At 45.2% G+C, this 20,186-nt stretch overlaps 1 protein-coding gene across 4 annotated transcripts in view; it reads left to right on the top strand.

Annotated features, from left to right (window-relative positions):
* PRICKLE1 (prickle planar cell polarity protein 1) overlaps positions 1 to 20,186 on the top strand; it is a 100,106-nt gene that overhangs the window by 67,848 nt on the left and 12,072 nt on the right. The window contains exon 1 of one of the 4 annotated variants that reach the window (XM_031462734.2): positions 11,068 to 11,380. The exons of 2 other annotated variants lie outside the window; for them this stretch is intronic. The gene's annotated coding sequence lies outside the window, so the exon portion shown is untranslated. Of the gene's footprint in view, positions 1 to 11,067; positions 11,381 to 20,186 lie in introns of those variants that run through there. One more of the 4 variants, XM_010974993.3, reaches the window with a different exon arrangement.

Here is a 20,186-nt window from a genome sequence, read left to right as displayed (position 1 = left end):
AGGGGGTGGGAAGGGATAAATTGGGAGTTTGAGATTTGCAAATATTAACTACTGTGTATCAAATAGATGAACAAGTTTCTTCTGTAGAGCACAGGGTACTATATTCAATATCTTGTAGTAACCTCTAGTGAAAAAGAATATGAAAACGAGAATATGTATGTCTATGTATGACTGAAGCATTATGCTGTACACCAGAAATTGACATATTGTAAACTGACTATACTTCAATTTTAAAAAAGGGGGGGATCCCTGGGAATGAAATTGACAGGAAGTTCAAGTTCTTATTTCATTTATATAACCAAAAACCAAACAAAAATACACGGACAGATTTGATTCAAAAAAAAAAAAAAAAGAAGAATCTACTGAGTGAGGGTCAAAGCTACCATACTTGTTAGCAGGCTTCTAGGACTAACATGGCATTGGGTGTTTTCCTCATAATGCACAGAAAACCTGCAGTCTAGTTAGCACACGAGTTGTCATTTTGAGTTCTTTTTTCTCTTATTTCACTGCAAATTAAATTTCTTATTACACGGCATCAGCAGCAAAATGCCTAGTTGTTCCTACTCTAGACTTTTGAGGATCTCAAATATTTATGTGTGTGGACATCATATTTATGAGCCCTAAGAACTCTTAATTAGGCATGAGAAACATTTTTCTGTAGAGTAACAAATATTTTTCCGAAGATTTTAATTTGCCTGGTTGTACAAAAAAAAGAAAAATGCTACATTTCATGAAAGGTATCCTTAGGAATCAGATAGTTGCATGCTCGAGAAAGTCATCGTAAAGTTTCTTGGAAGATGATCAGAAAAGTTGCTTGTGGCCCTTCTCTTTTATCTTTTGAATGGTGGCTCCGTTTGAAGAGGTTATCAAACCATGTCATTGGATTCTTTCAAAAAAAAAAAAAACCTTTTGACTCTTCAGATCCTAATGCATAATATGTCATAAAGCTATTTTTCTAATGATAATTTCAGTCTTCATTAAATTGCTCCTCGCTCCCAAACATATTTGTCCAAAAGGTGGTGAGAAGCATTTCAGAGATTCCTGGACTCTTGTTAGAATCTATTGAAAGAGAAGCTAAAAACTTCAGACAATGGAATGGTTGATAATGGAAACGTGATTTGGTCTATTATATCAGCAACAATGCAGTCAGCAATCTTAAATTGGAACTAGAGTTTGTGTGAAGTAAAAATGTGTGCCCTTCGGTAAGAAGCAGACTGTCTTTACAAGCCTGTGTGATACTACATGAGTCAACAGTTCCCTATTATTTGAGCTCATCTGCAACAAATTTTTCTTGGGGGACATATTGGCAATTAGAATTGCCAAGAAATGCTGCTAGGCAGATTATTAATTCTATTTTTTGTTTTTTTTTTTTCATTTGCTGCAATTAAACTGAAGGACTTGGTAAAAAAAATAATAATAATAAAAATAAATGAATAACAATAATAATAGTAATGTATTGTGGTCCTGGGAGTTGAGCTGTAATCAGTTTCGTCTGACAGCTTTATTAATGGCTGCATTATTACTTCAGTGCCTTTTTTGCCTTCAGGATGTCACGTGAGATGCGTTCACTAGAATGGGTTACACACAAGCTATAAACTGAACCATTCTTGTGGTTTGCCCTTTTGTTCAGCAAAATCTGCCTTTAAGTTGAGGGGCTTGATGGTTGGGTTTCTGAACCCATCCAAGAGTGATACCCTTATCTAAGAGCTGAGTACACCCTGATACTGTAATGAGTAACAGTTGCAACAGAGCAACTGTTGTATAAATGATCTTCAAATACAGGCTGGTTGTGTTGTAGCTGGACAATAAAATGATTTTGTAGCTATAGAAATTAAAATGGTGCAGTGAGCTGCTGCAAAAAGCTCAGAGTCTCATTTGTCTGAGGAGCCCTGGGATTGGGGGCTGGGGTGACGCTTCTCTAGGTCCTTTGAGCTGCATGCCATGTTGGTCCCAGAGATCAGTAAAGCCACTCTGTTTATTCTTCCTCCTTTCTGGTGATATCGCTGAGAGAGTAGTTGGGGAAAACAGAGCATTTTCTTATTTATTTACTTGTTTGTTTGTTTGTTTTAACGGAGGTACTGGGAATTGAACCCAGGACCTCGTGCATGCTAAGCATGTGCTCTACTGCTGAGCTATGCCCTCCCCCTGCCGGCATTTTCTTTTGCTGTTTGTAAGAAGCTCTGCTCTAAAAGCAAATGACAGTGTGGTTTAAGGCTTTGATGTCAGACCCAGTTCTGAATCCAGGCTCTTGCACTGAGCAGCTTACTTTTCTTATTTATAAAATGAGGAATATAAGATCTTACCGTCTTATGTTGGTATAAGGATTTTTTTTCCATGTACAGGACTTAGCCCAAGGCCTAGCATACAAATACTCCATAAGTTACAGCTGCTTAATAATAACAATAATAATAATGATAATAGAGGTTCACTTGGCATTTTTATGTTCTGACTCAATACAGCACCAAATAAAATGCAGTAACATCATACTATACGCCCAGAATGACACACAGGTCTCACACGTACTTGACTCCTCATTCTATACTGGTCCCACCCCGTCTTTAGCTCACTGTTCATTGAAAGGAAGGCCTTGTACCAGATACTCGGTGGAACACTACAGGGCAGTTCTCCCATCCCCTAAAGGATGCTAAGGGTGTTTGTAGACTCCAGATCCACCCAGACTGCACTTTTATCCCTGACAAACAGCTTCTCACCATGATCATCGTTGGATGATGTTACTGCATTTTATTTGAGAAAGCTCCTTGGAGGAGCTAGACACACCAGAAAGTCTACTTCTCAAAAATACATCTCTTCCATACACTAATGCTAACCAAGATAGTGACTGTAGCCCATCCTTATTGGTGTAGCTGCTGAGTGGAAAGTTGGAGCCTCTAGGTTATCCCCAAGCTGTGTGCACATAGGAGGAGAAATACATCCCTTAAGTTAATAAACTTTCTCATTGACAAAGGAAATAAGCAGTAGTTTTGGTGGAGGGACTGGCCTGCATACATGGGAGTCTTAGGACCACTGGAGCGTCTTGGAGCGATGGAAGTGCAGCATAGAAACCTTTGGTCTCATGGGTCCTCAGGGAACATTTCCTCGGCCCATCCCAAATTAAGCCTTGAAAGAAAAGTTAGCCAGGCAAATAAAAGTGACTGGCTAGACAGTTGCAAGAAGAGGAGACAGCGGGCTTAGGCAAAAGGTCATGAAACAACACGATGCGCTTAGAAACCACCAGTTCTGGAGCCAAAAGTGAGATATGACAGGTGATGCAGGTAGAGCCGGACCAACAGGGGCTGGAAAGGGAGGAGCTTCATTTATCCCGTGGACGTGTCGGGAAAACTGAAGACGGGATTTTAAAGTAGGAGAATGACATAGATTCGTGGTGGTCAAGGGAAGGATCTGATTAGTCACTGAACCAGGGCAGGCAAGACAGAGGGTGCCTAGCAAAGGAGGCATCTGTGATGATCAGGTGTCTGGCTTACTGGGATTACTGGTGGTACCATAAACAGACTGGGAATAGAGGAGGAAAGAGGATATTGGTCTGGAGGTGGGTGGAGCCCATGATTTAGAAATTCGAGCCTTCTAGAGCTCTAGCTTTCAATTTAGCCAGTTGGCTTGAATTCGTATCAGATCTTATATGCCAAAAAGAACAAGTGACTTCAACGATAAATTTGACGAGATTCCTTTAAAGATTAAAGCTGGAAACCTGAACCTTAAAGTGGCTGACTCACTTTTTTGGGGGGGAGTAATTAGGTTTGTTTAATTTATATATTTAATTAATTCATTTAGTTTTTAGATGGATGTACTGGAGATTGAGCCCAGGACCTCGTGCATGATAGACACACTCTCTACCACTGAGCTCTATCTACCCTTCCCCCATGACTCACTTTTTTAAAAAATCCAAATAAAAATAAAGAAAAACAATCAGCGGATTGATAACTGAGATATAAATAGGTGTGCTTAGCAAAGTCTCAGTCAGGGTCTGTCAGGGGTCAAATGTGAACAGTAGTCATTCCCCACTCACTAGATACTCACGGAGAATCCTCTGTGTACCAGGCAAAGTGCCTCATGTGCCAGGCCTGCGTACCTTAGACACATCCCTAAACAGAACAGGCAAGGTCCCTGTCTGCCCTGAGCCCCTCTGTAATTCAGTGCAAACGCAGTGCTGAAGAGACTGGAGCTCCAAGCACAAAGGAGAAAGGAAATATTAAAAGTGGAGGTATATAGCTCAGTGGTAGAGCGCGTGCTTAGCATGCATGAGGTCCTGGGTTCAATCCCCAGTCCCTCCATTAAAATAAATAAACCTAATAAAAAAAATTAATAAAAATAACCTGCATCACAAGACAGTTACCCATCTAGAGCTGTGTGATTCAGTCCAACAGAACAACTTGAATTCTCAGTCCTGGCCCTGGCACAATCTAATTAAAGCTTGTAAACCAGTTCCCACTACAAAATCACCTTGTTTAAATTCCCACAGTTGCAGAAAAGGACTTGGGATCTTAGATAAGATAAAGAAATGTTGCGGAAAGCTTTGCTGACCTTTTTCTTTTTTGGCAAGAGGCGGCTTGAGATAATTCCTCGCTGACATCTCTGTAGGAACGCTTGGATTAGTTATAGCACATGGTAACAGGGTTAAAAGCTAGCCCGCCTTGGTTGGCCGAGATTTTCCCTTGTGAGAATCAACCATCTTAGCAAGTGGAGAGTTTAAATTGTAAAAGAAAATATGCAGGTAAGCAGAATAGCTTTGAGCATGTAGTTCATGAAGTCAGGCAACAAATATCCTATAATTTCAAGACTGAAGACAAAGCAATATTCATTATTTCGATGTTTTGTATAGAACACTAGGTGCTAGATTGTAACCCCACGTTACACTAATCTCCCACCTCCCTTTCCTCTCCCTCCCAGGATAAGCTGGATAGTTCTTCTACATAGATTATCTTCCAACTTGAAAGTCGTGTGCCTATTTCTTTCATAATGAAGGACTCTGAGCTCTTCAACACTGGAGGTGGGGGAGGGGGTGGCAGGAAGGCAATAGCTCAGCAGTAGAGCGTGTGCTTAGCACGCATGAGGTCCTGGGTTCCATTCCCAGTCCCGCCATCAAAAAAAGAGAAACACTGGAGGATGTCGATGCTATATTTTAAGGGTGAACTTCAACAGAAAGATAAAGTTGGACCTTAGAAAGGTAAATATTTCAGGGTACCTCGAGTTTGTCTTCCATGGACAGTGAGAAATATCCGCAGTTTCAAGCTGGAGCTCACATGAGGGTTAACTTGTTGGTTGTCTTTCAAGTAAAGTATGGGACTGCTGATTCCTTTAGGAGTCTCAGCCTGGATCTGCCACCCCCAACCCTCCACCTTACTCTCTGGGCTGCCGCAGTCCAGGCTGTTCCCCTCAGAAATCCGTGTCTCATGGCTTCTGCCTCTGTGGCTCCCCATAGCCCCTGGAAGAGCTGAAGGGTCCTGGCATACGTGGCCACACAGCCTGATCCTGCCTTCCCCCTGGGCTCCTCCCTCCCGTCACCTCACCATGGCTTTACTCAGGGCTGCTCACTCTTTGGCCTCCCGCTTTGATTGGCTCAACCTGGACCCTGGTTCCTACTCGGCTCCCTCCACCCCATTAATTACCCTGATTGGCTACCCTGAATCCTTAAAGGCCCAGCTCAAATGTCACCCCACCTTCCTTGATTCTCACTTTCTAACCAGAATTGATTGACCAATGTTTCCTCCTATCCCTGCATTAGAATTTTGAACCACACCTCGACTGTGGTCTAATCACAACATATCATAGTTTGTTGTGTATTTCGGAAAATTAGACCCATTGTTTCTTTTCCCTACTTGTCTTGTATATTTTTCTTTGCCTTCTGTTTTATAAAGATACAAATAGGATATGAAATTTAAATATGAAGTCCTTGAGTGAAGGGGCGGGTCTCAGTCTAACAGTGCTGCCCTTCAGCAGACATCTTTGGATTCAACCAAAGAATCGATCCGTGAATCCATGGATGGAGGCATCCATTGGAGTAGCTCCTGTTCCAGTACGTCTGGGTCCATGGGAATGGGGGACTGGTGATACCCGCTTCCTGAAGTGCTATAAATAACGCAGCAGGGATCTCGCCCTCGAAGTTGGTGGCTGAGAGGAAGACGGCAGGGGGAGGAACTGTGTGTTCACAGATCTTCCCATATCAACTAACAACTTAAGAAAGTCACTTTCTAAAAAAAAAAGTCGATCTCTGCTTCTGAGCTTTTCTTCCTTAAATTAATATTGCAGTATATTTTCTTTATTGTTTCTTAAATCACTTATTTGTTTGATCATTGATCATATGATCATTGTAAAAAGAAAAAGGTTCTAAATGATGTAAAAATGCATTCATTTTATGAATATACAGTTGATTCTTGAATAACACAGGTTTGAACCACGCATCACTTACACCTGGATGCTTTTCAGTAAGTGGCAAACACAACAGCACTGCACTGTGTGGTTGGTTGACTCCTCGGAGGCAGAAATAGGGTACGGAGTTATACACAGATTAACCCCCACATTATTCAAGGGTCAACTGTAAACTCAAAAGTGGTAGTGATAGTTTCCCATCGTCTGCCATCCCCTAGAAATCATACTGATGGCTTGGTGTTCATATTCCTCTAAATAGTTTTGCTCTGCATAGACTAGCACATATATTATGAGTTATACGATGTGATCACATTATATATGGGGATTTGCTTCTTAATATTATCTTGAATACCTTTCCATGTATTGCTCTCCGAATATTTATTGGAAGATTTATTCTTCCTTTCTTAATATTTTGGTAGTTTTTCAGCAACGAAGCCTGAACTCTGTGTGTATTGAACCACAGATCTCCAGGAGTTGAGAATGTTGAAGGTAAAGGTGCTCGAATACTGGTTTAATTATCTGGCCATGGAAAGTAATGGACATTTTCTGGGGCGGGGAAGGGCGATTTCAGAGCATTTGAGAGTGAGGATGAGATGGGCAAAGATGGCTGCTGGTGTTTTACTAGAAGTCAGAACCCTGAGCAAGAGTCAGAGGAAAGGACCGGACCCCGTATTCTCCCACCCAGCCTGCGCTGTAGACTTAAGACACCTACCTACGAACTGGTGGAGCATCTGGTTTGAGATGGAGGAGCCTGAGGTCTGTGTTGGAGGAGTGGGCTTGGGGAGGTAGTTGTGGAAGGGGTTTGGGAAGAAACTAGCCCAGAGCTTCAACAGAACGGTCTTACTTTCATCTTTTCCTGTATGAAGATTCCTATTTTAGTTGGAAAATGGACTGTGTTCCCTTCTCAAAAGTTCTAACCAGTGACCTCGTCCAAACACTAGCATTTTTAGAAATGAAAAGATGAATACCTTAGAAAAATGATTGATCCCAATGTCAGAGAGCTAGTAATTGACAGAGAATATGCAGGGCATCTGGGTACTTTGCAGGGAGGATTCACCTCACCCACAAAGGAGGTAGGGGCTGGGGGAAGGGACGGACAGCTGAGAGGGTGGGAGTAGTAAATCTAAAGAGGGATTGGGTGTAGGAAATGTTAAAGAACCTGTGCTCTCTAATCACATTGCTTTAAATATAATCAAAGGGGGAAGGAAGGTAATTGGAGACCTAGAGAAACTGCAACCCATTATAAAACACCATCAAGCCTGTTAACTCTCAGAAGAGCTGATATCTGCCTTTGGGCTCTCCCCTGGGGAGGCTGCAGACTCAGCTAATGCTCTAGAATTTGCCGTGTTCAGTGACCTACCAGGATGTACTACCCAACTGGAGATAAAACACAAGTGTTTAAAATTAACAAGCAAAACATTTACATGAACATTTAGTGGTAACAGATTTGGTAACAAGCGTGAAGAATTATGATTATGATTATTCTTTTGGATCCTGGTTTTCTTTTTCTGGACGAGTTGCAGGATCCTCCAGGTTGGTGTCAACTCTAAAATCATCTGATTTTGTGATTCATTTTTTAAGCCCTTTTCTTTTCATTAGAAATTGCCTCCTGCCCACAGGTGTTGTGATTCAGTTACCTATCTGCATAGTCAGAACCGGAGCTGCTATCCTGGAGACCAAAACTGTCACCCTGCTTAACATTCGCATATGCCAACCACCCCTCAGATTTAGTGAGTGAAATACCATTTGATGAATATTTAGAGCCCTCGATCTCTCTTTTCTATTCAGAAACATAGAGACATCCAATCATTTAAATAGACTCTTCCAATATGGCTGCCTTTTAGTTACACATCCTTCCAAATGTTTGAGACCAAGGTCAACTCTTTTTTTAAAAAAATATTTTATTTCCTTTGTGGGGTTTTTGGAGGTTTTTGTTTTTGTTTGGGGGAGAGGTAATTAGGTTTGTTAATTTAGTTATTTTAATGGGGATTGATCCGAGGACTTCGCATATGCTAAGCATATACTCTAACCATTGAGCTACCCTCCCCCACCAAGACCAACTCTTTAACACTTAAAACTAGAAAGCAAGTCTGTTTTACAAATGAAATAACAGAGGCGAGGAGCAGAGACACCTCAAGGTCACTATATACAAATCATACGAGAACCAAAGAATAGAACCCAGGTGTGCTTTATATTTGGACTTTATCTCTTTCTTCCAGACCCAGTAAAGCTGACTGGCATTTTTTCTAGCATAGCCTCCTTCATTAGGACGTTGTAGTTCAGTCTGGTTGTAGGTTAGAAACAGAGTTACTTGTACAGGCTGGGAGAACCTGGGAAGAATGTCAAAAATCATTTGTTCATTTAACTCATATTTTTGGAACTTGTCTGCTACGTGCGCGACATGATTCTCAGTGCTGAGAGGAGTCCCGAGTCCCCGCCTTCTGGGGAGAAGAAAGACAGCAAACTTGAACCAACAGGCATATAATGTCAGGCAAAGCTAGGTGCTATGAAGACAGTAGCAGAAATAAAAGGGAGGGGTGATATTTGGGATGGGCAGTTGGAAAAGGCCTCTCTGAGGAAGTGAGTAGATCGGAGACCAGGATCACATGAGGAGCCAACTCCTGTGAATTTCTGGCCTTCCTTTCTCAGCCTCCCCTCAGGTGTGATCTGCAAGCAATGAATATTCCACCTGACTCGAACAAAAGGATGCTGGTTGGGGGCCTTGCACCCCATCCTGCAGAAGTTCACCCCTGACAATAGCAATGCCTTTCAGACCAGGCTAGAGTCTACTGCATTCAGGTTGAACTTTAGTAGGAAGCTTTTAACTGTCCTCAAACTGCTTCATCACTGCAAACACTTACAATGGGCAATAAAGCTGGCAGTACCTGTTGAAATTGTAACCAATAGTATTTACAAGTCACTGCCTTAGAGGAAGCACACTCACAATAGCCGACATTTAATACCAAGTGTTGCTATGGCTTGTAGTTGGCAGGGTTCTTTGGTCTTGGCTAATGCGTAGCTCTCCATTAAAAGCTGTTGCAGAAAGGATTCACCTGGCTTAAAGCATTGGCTTGCTGATGCTCCCTTTATTATAATAATACGATAGTTCAGGGTTTGATTTAAATCAATAATGGGGTGCGCGCTGTCAGTGGATGACTTCCTTGACAAAGCGCAAATGGAACAAAATAGGAAAAGGGAAACCTGACCTAGGCGTTCATGGTTAATTTCACAGCTCCACAGAGGAAAGTGCTCACCTTTGAAGTCCACGCCCTTACCCTCCCGCAAATCTTCACACAACCTGAAGGCTAGAGGAATTCTGTATTAAAACTGTTTGGGAACTGTCTTCAAAACTGGGATCTAGATTTGCCAAAGGAGAGTCTATTTAAGTCACAAATCCTATCGTCTAAATCAGTGTTTCCAAACTAGCCTACCAGCCAAGCCACAACCTTTTTTTTTTTTTTTTTTTTTTTGGTCTCTACCACTTAAAAAAAAAAAAAAGCAGCTTCTCAGCTGCCTTGCTTTTTAGGAGAGATAACATAAATTGGCCACAGAGTTATTTACTTGACTGCTCTATTTATGGCAACTTGTTTGCGTATTTTAAAATCACAGTTACAATGGCCTATTGTTCTGTTGCATACTGTAGAAATGTGTATGTTGCAAACCACTCCCAAGGAATCCTAAGGGTACAAGGATTTTTTTTTTCCTAACCTAAAAGAAAAGGTAGGATACCCAAGGAACTGATGACCATTTTAAATTGCTTTTATGTACTAGTATTTTATAAAGTGATAAAGCTCTTAAATATTGCCTTTTTTCCCTATCCCTTCCCTTAGCGTTTTATCACCTTGTGATAAGGAGGCTATAGTAGAAATTAAAATTTGTAGTTCTGAAGAGATTCAGACCTCTGCTGCGGATAATTTATCATTTTGGGGCATGCTTTGAGGTCTTGTTTTTGCTTCTCTTAGTCCTTTCTGTCTACAACTAATGCCAAGGTTCACTTTTCCCCCAATCTATCTAAAAATAGCTCAGAAACAAGATTAGCCTTGAGTATGAGCATAGTTCTTGTGTCTGAATAGTGATAGTCACTTAACCTACTTATAAAAACTCTTATTCATGTACTTGGTTTAGTGCATCCCGTGACCTGGTTCCTTTCTTTTGCTGTTATTTACTGATAAAAATAAATCTCCTGCGCTAAGCAGTAGGAATCTCTCCGAAATGCAAGAAAGGTCCTAAGAGGAGAATTCATATGTTAATGGACCCTTCCAAGTGAGAACTTGGTTAAACGTGCCATTTGCTGACATCATTGTTATGGGCAGAGTGGAGATGATTTCTTTAAGAGGTGGCCTTGCATATGCTCCCTGCGTTCTGCGGCCCGCGCGTGCACCTGCGGGAGGGGGAAGTTTACATAAGCGTCCTGGGTTATTTGCATCCCAGCTGCTCCACTCTCTGGGGCTCCCGGGAATGCAGCGGGCGGACTGAGGTGGGTACTCCAGCCACGAGGCTGGCCAAGTGGATGAGTAACTTTTCGAGGAACAGCGTACGCGCAGGACCTCGTGGAGACATGCCAGGGGCACGGTCAGCAGTGACAGTTCCTGGAAAGCGGGTGGCAGTAGATCAGGCGGGGCAGGCGCCTCCTGCGGACGGGAGCTGGGAGCGGAGCTGGGCGGGGATCGCGAGCCGGGCGGCCGGCCCGCAGCGTTCGGAGGAGGGTGGGACCGGCAGGAAGCGAAATGGTTACTTTTTTTAATGCGGGCTCTGGTTACTTTTGAGGATCGCGGGCCCGGAGCAGGCTGCCGGCGCAGAGAGGAGACAGGGGTTTTCTCTGCGGTGGAGGATCCTGGAGAGACACAGAGCTGGGGCGTAGGGGATGCGGTGGCCTGTGCGAGGTGACTCAAACACGGGGAAGCCGAGTCGGCGATGCCGACAGGGACAGAGGATCTCCGGGGAGCTGGGGGACCTCTTGCCCGGCCCCTCACAGCTGATTAGCTAGCAGCCGCGGGTGAGGATCGCCGCGTTGCACCGAAAGAGGGCTCGCGGAGGACCGGCCCGGGGAGAGCGCGTCGCAGCCGGCCGGTGGCGTCCCCTAGCCGACCGGGCGGGGCCAACACAGAGGCGCGACGCGGGCCCAGTATTTGCTGCCCCCGCCCCTCGGTCCCCGCCCCGCTAGGGTCTCCTCCGGAAACGGGTGGGCGCGGGTGACCCGCAGGGCACCCAGCCCTGTTTTCCTCCGGGAGCCACCCGCGCCGGGCCGCCAGCTTCGGCCGGTCGCAGAGTTGGGGGCGGAGAGCACGCGCCGAGGGCTCCGCGGAGGGTCTGCAGGCCGCGCTCGGCCCCGCTGTCCGCGGCCGCAGGTGGGGAGCCTCCGTCTGGGGCCCGGGGCTTGACGGCAGCCTGGCGGCGGGGGCAGGACGCCGAGGCGGCGGGGAGGGCTTCGCGTCGGAAACTGGGGATAGACGCGGGGACCCGCGGCTACTGGGGACCGCCGCCCAGCCGGGGGCGAGTGCCGTCCCATCGAGGTGACGCTGCGCCGAGAGCGGCGCTGGGCTCTCTCGGGAGACGGGTGAGGGGGCACCAAGGCCCCGGGGGTCGGGCGGCTGCTCTCGTGGGCCTCGCGCCGGCGCCGAGGAGGGCTGCGCTCCCAGCCGCTGGGTCTGGAGCTCGGCCTCTGGGTGCACGGAGCCGCGGCGGCCGGGGAGCCTGGGGCCGAGTCCGACCCGGGGCCCGGGCGCCCCCTGGCGGCCCGAGCATCCAGCGCCGCGCGGAGGGTGGGGTTTGCGGGGTTGCGGGGGCGAGGGCTCCAGCCCCGAGGGTCCCCGGGGTGCGGGCGCGGGGTGACCTGGCGGAGCCCGCTGCGGTCCATCCCGAATCGCCCCGCCGATTTTCCCGAAGGCTAGTGACATCCTCTCCCTCCGGCTCCCCTCCCGCCGCCGTATTTAAAAGCTCGGGTTTTCGCGTTCATCTGTGTCAGCATAAGCCAGGCTATGTGTGGAATTTGTTTTTACAACTCGAGCCTTGTGACTTCTCAAACACTTTCTCGGAGTGTTTTCTCTGGAAACTTGTTTCAAATGAGTGCTGTAAGTTTCACAAAGAGGCATGTTGTTCAGGAGCCAACAGGTGACGGGGGTGGGGGGGAACCTGAATGTGTGTGTACATTGGAGTCCAGTCTGGCCGCCGTTTCCTCGGGCCGCTGTTGAAAATAGACGTTCAAAAAAATCAGTAGGAGACGGACTGGAACACGATTTGGGGAAAATACCTGCGTTCCCCGTTATGGAAAATAATGAGTTTGTTAGAACAGTGCCTCGCGTGGCCCGCCTCACACCAGAGCATGCGTTTTGGAATTTGTCTTTACAGCCCGGCTTGCTGCCAAATAACCTGACCCCCAAAGCGTCGCCCTGGCAGAGGACCATGCTTGGTCATCATGTTTCCTCCTTTTGTTAAGCAGTCTGTCTTACTGTCGTGGAATGTATTTGTGCATGAAATTAGAATGCTTTGAAACCCTGCAGAGTTCCACATTTCCTCTTGGAAAAATGGATAGCTTCTTGGCAATTGGATGGTGCCTGACGGGCCACTCAGCTGTCGGAAAATGTACAATTTGGATGGAGGTTTGCTTGGAAAATACAGAAAAATGCCAAAGGGCACATGGCCTAATGCCACTGATTGCTGGTACGAAGTCCTTTTAGTAAAGGAATTGTTTCATAAGCAGTATCTTTGGGTGCCTTCTTTATGTTTATGTTTTATGGTTATAACAATTCATTTCAGTGTAAGTAAAATTGGGTTGGGCTCTGTTGGCAATGACTGTTTTATTGTCTTTAGTAGACTATAGGTTTGAGTGAGGACACTTGAGGGATCACAGTTTTTAGTGTCATTTACTGTGAAATTCAAACCTTGATTGTAATAGTTTTGAGACCTATGGCTTTTATAGGTCTCTGACTTTTTTTTTAAGGCTTTAAGCTAAGGACACCATAAAACTAGGATGTATGTATATATGTGTGTATGTGTATAAAAGACATGTATATTTTGTGTGTGGAAAAGAACGGAAGTAAATGTTCCAGGGTTCTGTGCTTACCAAACTAGTCTGCAGTTCAGTTCAAGTCACCTGCATACTTAGCTTGGCTGAATTAGAGTCGCTCTTGAATGGGTGTGAGTGATCTGCATCTTCTGTGTACAAAGGCCTTGTTAACAAGCAGGTTGACAAAGACGTTGTTAAGCAGTTTGTGGCCCACAGGATGGCACTTAGCAGCAGGGGGCACTTAGCCCCACTGACTTCACAAATCAGTATCTGTTCTGGCTTTTGGTGATCAAAGGACTTCTAACCTCCCTGGGCGTGTTCACACAAGACATACTTGTTCATAGGGGTCTGACAATGCCATGGTAGTCTTCTCGTAGGGACCAGAGTGGAATTTCATTGGGAAAAGTATTTTGCCATTAGGGCTATTATTCAATGGCAGGCACTGAAAATTATTCTGTTTTCTATTTGCATGATTTTGATTTGATTTGGTGACTTGGTCCAAGAAAATGATGAATAATAGGAACCATACAGAACTGATGTACTGTTATGGCCTCAGTCTGCATCTGATTGAACTCATTCTCCCCAGCGTTCTCCAGCCCCCACTCCCCTTCTGACTGGCCTTTATAGTATTTCCACACTGGGGCACTGTCTTTCATTCAGGACTCGACACTGTCTTTGACCTGAGTTTCCCCTTCCTTACTGGTTCCTTTTACTTTCTCTCCCCAAGCAAGCTGTGTTTAGGCTCTCTTGATGACAGTGGGCTAATGGGCCCCTCCCAGGTTCCTTTTCTGTTTTCTGACCTTCGCTATCATATTAATTTTTTTTTTATAATGGAAGTATAGTCGATTTACAATGTATCAATTTCTGGGGTACAGCATAATGTTTCAGTCATACATATAGGTCTGTTTCTGTTTTGTAAATAAGTTCATTGTCTTTTTTTAAGATTCCATATATGGTTGGTATTATATGGAATGTATCTTTCTCTTCCTGGCTTACTTCACTTAGAATGATGATCTCCAGTTCCATCCATGTTGCTGCAAATGGCATTATTTTATTCTTTTTTATGGCTGAGTAGTATTCTACACACACACACATACACACACATACATATATCTTCTTTATCCATTTATCTGTCAGTGGACATTTAGGTTGCTTCCATGTCTTGCCTGTTGTAAATAGTGCTGCTGTGAACATTGGGGTGTGTGTATCTTTTCAAATTAGAGCTCCCCCTGGATATATGCCCGGAAGTGGAATTGCTGGATCATATGGTAAGTCTCTTTTTACTCTTTGAGGACCCTCCATACTGTTTCCCATAATGGCTGCGCCAAACTACATTCCCACCAGCAGTGTAGGAGGGCTCCCCTCTCTCCCTCCCTAGCACATATTAAGACCAGAAGTGGCGCCTTCCTACTCATAAGCCTTTTGTCCTTTCCTATTGCCTATAGGGTTAACAAGTCCAAAGTGTCCTACTTAATATGTATAATTCTTGAAAACGTCACTCAGCACTACCATTGTTACCTGTTGTTGCGTCTCTGGAAGAATTGTCTTCAGAGAAACACCGTCTCTTGGCTGCTGATGGACCTTCATCTACTGTGCTGACTGGTTAAGCTTTTTAGGGCAAGACAGTGAATGCTCTTTTATGTATATGTCAAGGTCAATCAAAATAATAATCCCTGCCTCTCTCCTGGATGCAGCCTACAGCCCAGTAGAAAATAAATGATCCCCAAATGACCCAGAACAGCACAGTGAAACAATAAAGCCGGGTTTGGGTGTGGATAACACCTTCACTCACTGTATGCTACCCTACATACCCAGTGTTTACTGTGCTCATGGGGGGGGGTGTTTGCACCTTTGTCCACAGCGTGATTATTCCATGTGCTTTTAGACAGACTTTCCAAGCTGTAATTGCTTAACTTACAGAATAGTGAAAGCAATACACTGAAGTCCCGTGCCCGGAGCAGGCGGGTCTGGCCCTCAGCTCTGCAGTGTGAGGTAGCCCTCACCTCCTCGCAGTCCAGCTGACAGCTGGTTCCCGGGTCACTCCCAGCTGGAGGGCCGCATTAGAAACTCCTGTCTGTTGCATGAATCCAGAAGCCAGCAAGTTCTTATACTGTTCATTTTTGACTCAAAATGAAAGCAAATGATCAGCCAAAGGCTCAGTCACATACAGTTTACACGCACACCACCATTAAAGAAAGCAAGGACATTCCAAATGGAAGTTGGAAACAGTCTGATCGTGGGCACCGGGGGTTACTTTTTTTTTTTTCCTTTAAGTTCTAGCTTTTAATGGAATAAATGTCAGTAGCCTTCTTTCTTGATATTCCCCCAAACCACTCGATAATGGTCTTTAAACATAAGAAGGAATGAATGAAGGGAGTGAATGAATCTGGAAAGTGTATTTCACAAGGTGCTCCTGTCCTTAAATGAACGAGTTTGGGAGACAAGTGTCGCCTCACATCCAGTCATATACTGGCGGCTCCCCAGTGGTGCTCTGCCTCAAATACCTGGAAAGACCCTGCCACGCGCCACGGACCATTCCACGTGGGTGCGTGTGTGTGTCTGTGACCACGAGCTCCGTGTGCTGGCGTCGGAGACTTGATGTAGGGACGGGTTAGAGGCCGACTCCAAAGGTGCCGAGAATGGTAGCCAATAGTTTATCAAAGTTGTCTGCCCTTCAGGAGGCTAGAGCATGCCGAAGTCAAAAAGATGATGGAACTCCTCTGTCAACATTCGATCTTTGTCATTAATGTGTCCTTATTCTGATGTCACTCGCGTGTGATCAGAGTGGAGGTCACAGTGCCAGCTGGCACGCGTCAGTGGTCACTAGTTCTTTCTGTTCATTTAATTATTCTCTTTAAAACTTACGCATCCTTAGCCCATCTTTGGAAGGAAAATAATTGTCGTGTTGTTAAGGAACCAGGCCGCACAGCTTTGGGTGCCTTGTCAAAGGCCTGGGGACTTCAGGACCGCACTTACTGAGTGCGGGGAGCAACAGGTTCAGTCCTCAGCACGGCGCTGGCCCTTGGGTCACATAGACTCTTGCCAGGTGTGGATGATTGAGCAGTCAGACATCTGCCAGTCATTTTAAATGGTGAGAAGTAGCTGTTCAATTATTTTGAAGGAAGAAGGGAAAGAAAGGACAGAGGGGGGAGATGGGCCCCTTCCACCTTGTTGCACAGCTTGTGTGGGGCACCTCCACTGCAAGCCTCATCTTTCTAGGAAAGTCTCTCTCCTTGGCTGACCTCGGGCCTCTGACTGTGTCACCAGCTCTTAAAGATGTTTCTCCTGCACGTCTCCTTCGTGGTCAGACTGTTTTGAACCTGAACAAACCCATCCCCGAAAACTGTTCTGCTGCTTTTCCCTGCCTTAGGAGCCATGTTTACAGCCAGAAGTATGCAGAGACGTCGGAGAGGGGCGCCCCAACCCATTCATTTCCTGAACAGGGGCAGACCTAGTGCAGAGGGCTGGTTCCTGCATGATTGCCATTCACCTGTGATGAAGTTCATTCAGCTTATTACAGCATTTCAAATCAGAATAAGCACAGGATACCGATGGTTTGAACCATTTTGGCTTTTTATTCTACTTGTCAACATCATCTAACAGGATTTTATTTTTTAATAACCTTTTTTAAAGACACCATGTTTAATTGTGGTTAGGTGAGAGGATGTAAAATACTTTCAAATGGTTCCCACAAAAGTGTGTGTGTGTGTGTGTGGCTGTGAGAAGGAGGAGAAAAGGGAGGGAGAGGAGGAGGATGGAAAGCAAACGAAGCAAAATGTGAACAACAGATGAGTCCGGGTGAAAGGCGATAGAGGAGTTTCTAACTCTTCTGACAACTTTACTGAAGTTTGAAATTACATCAAAATCAAAATTTACAAAAATAAGTAAATAACAAACCAGATAAAGGACGAGGCACAGGACAGGGCCACTCTTGTCCATCTAAATGTGGTTCTGCCAAAAAAAAAAAAAAAAAAAAACCTTGAAAACCTGTTTCACCGTGTATTGTAACCCCCACGTTGATTAGTTCTGGTCCATTATTATTCAGCTCATTTGCAAACCTGATCTGTGTCCCTGTTTCACACGGTCAACCTTAAGAGACAACACCTGGAAATGAAATTAGTGGCATTTTCCTATTAGATCTAATTCACCCATGGCTTCATGTTTGGCCTAAAAGGTGGTGTTTTGGCAAACCAAACACAGCCACGCGTAGATGTCATGAGGAAGACCCTCATCACGACCCGGAGCATAAGTAATGGCCAGGCCTCCCTCTTTTCTTTTGTGCTGCAAAGAAGATGCCATTAGTAATGTAAAAGTCTGCGTGAGGGGTATTTGTGACATCACATGCTTGTCGTTTATTATTTTGTATGTTCTTACAGGTGCAGAACCAGGCTGAGCACTCAGCCGCTTTCATACGATGCAGTCTGAGACTGTGATGTACTCGGCGGTATACTCGGTCTGCTGACAGGCACAGGTCATCTTTAAAAAGAACAATGAAAAATCCAGGGAGGAGGGTGTAGCTCAGTGGTAGAGCACCTGTTTAGCATGCATGAGCTCCTGGGTTCAATCCCCAGTCCCTCCATTAAAAAAAATTTTTTTTAATTTAAAATTTTTTTTAAAAACCAGAAAATACCAACTTCAGGTTTTCACATTATCAGAGAAAAAGTAGCTAGTGTAATTTAGCATCTGGTACGTGGAGGTCATGCTATATAACCTGTTTTTCTGATGTTTATTCTTTGGTCAGCTCTGAGAACCTGCTAAGTAATGTAATGTCTTGTCCTTTAAGTAATTACCCTCTGGTATAAAGGAAGAAGCTTTCTCCAAATTAAAAACTCAGAAGCAACAGCTCCTGAGGTCACTGAGTTTTGATAATCCTCTTAGGTGGTATGTTCTCCTTAAAACGCCCTTGCTTGGTGAAGTGGCCTGTCCCCCTGCAGTGGTGCCATTGGGGCATCTGCGGTGTGGCTAGGTCACCAGGGAAGAGGTTCCTCGCTGGGGGCAGCACGGGCTGGACAGGTTTAAGGTCACGATGAACCCACTTCGAAGGCCACTGCCCGCAGCCAGTCGCTCTGAGGCTCAGTTTCCTCCTGGTGGGGCTGCTTGCTCCCGTGGTCGGATGTCATAACACCGATCCTGCCAGGCCAGGCACAGAGGGGTGAGTTCGCTGCCACGGTGACAGCAGAGGAAGCTGAAAGCCATGCCCATGTCACTTCTGTCCCTTCAGCCGGACTCGCCACATCTCCGATGAGTGACGGTCCCAGCACAGTTTGAGGCAAGGCTGGGATGGATGTGCATGTTGCAGGCTTGAGATGTGGCCGGCACATCCAGGTGACGGGGAGGACGGGGCCGGGGCACTTAGTGCTAGAGTGATCCACCCTCGTGAGGGCAGTCATTACGGTACATTTGTCACAAAGGCTAATCAAGAAATACACTGTGAAGCAATTCGGCTCCTTGGCCGTCTGCATCTTTGTGCTAGCTTGGAAAATGCAGTTTGTTTTAATGCGTGGGGTTTTCTCTTGTTTTAAAATGCAGTGACATTTTATTTTGAGCTTTTATTAATACTCATGTTCTCTGTAAGTCAGTGCAGAGCCGGTCCCTTAGCGTCCCCCTCCAGGTTTGGCAGGGACACCTGCGCTCCTTTAATGGTTCAGGGTACATCATCGCATGGCAGGCGCCCACTCTCCTGGTGGGGTGGTTGGAGTTACTAATTAAGCTCTTAACCTCTGCTACTCTTCCTTCGACGTGTGGGAGTTGTTTATTTCAAAACAAAAGGGGAAGACCAGATCCAAGAAGTGTTCTGACTTTCATTAACACATCCTTTTTTATTGAGGAGTAAGAGGAATGCGCCTGTGTTTAGAAGCCTTTCCTAAGTCAAGACATGAATGAACCGCACCTGTGTGAGATGATGTCTCGTTTAAAAGGTCAGCGCCTCCCAGTGGTGCTGTCGGAAATGAGGTCATCTTTACTTTTTGTTCAGGGGGAACGAAAGTTCAGCTTATTAGCCGGAATAGTTATCTACCGTGTGGCATTTCTCATACTTCGAGTAAAGACTGTAGCCATTGGATGTCTGGCCTCCCATTTGTGAACTGTTACAGTTTTAATTTTTCAATGTCTTTTGATTGATAAGGGAAAAATCATAAGTTTGAATACTCATAGGCTTTAATAGGTAACATTTTCTAACACTGACCTACACGTATTTAGAGTTGCATTGAGAACATCCCTGACCAGTGACCAGGTCTCAGGATGATGGTGTTTTCTTTCCGCTGCCTTTCTTACCTTTTGAAGCAAATGAGATAATTTTTTTAAGGCAGAAGAACTTTTGGAAGTGTGATGTGTCAGGCATGCAGTGTGACTGGACACTGGCTATTAGCTGTGTGACCTTGGGCAAGTCACCTAACTTCTCTGAGCCTTGATTCCTTTACAATTGGGTTGGGCTAATTATTTATAATTGTTTTCTTTTTATTTATTTGGGGGGGGCAGGGAGAGCAGCAGGTGTAAAAGGCTGCATCTGATTCTGAAAGGCTTTTGTTGTCTTTTTTCTTCTTAGGGCCGGGGTGTGAGGGGTGATTTTTAAGAATCAGAAGGAGCTACATGGTGATGACAAAGTTCCTGGGTTGTGGGTCAGGGACTGTTGTCTTGACACCTTTACAGGCCTTCGTCCAGGGAGACTGTCAGAGCTGGGTTTACACCTACTTTGCCCGACGGCGGGCTTGCGGCATGTGACACACAGTAGGTGCTGCAGAGCTGTGCAGGGGAAGCCTGCTAGGAACGCAGTTCAGCGCTGACAGTCACCGAGCTG

This window comes from Camelus dromedarius, chromosome 11 (genome assembly GCF_036321535.1).
Source record: "Camelus dromedarius isolate mCamDro1 chromosome 11, mCamDro1.pat, whole genome shotgun sequence".
Classification (NCBI taxonomy): Eukaryota; Metazoa; Chordata; class Mammalia; order Artiodactyla; family Camelidae; genus Camelus; species Camelus dromedarius.
The sequence above is the reverse complement of the archived record's forward strand: the minus strand, read 5'-3'. Positions and strand labels throughout refer to the sequence as shown.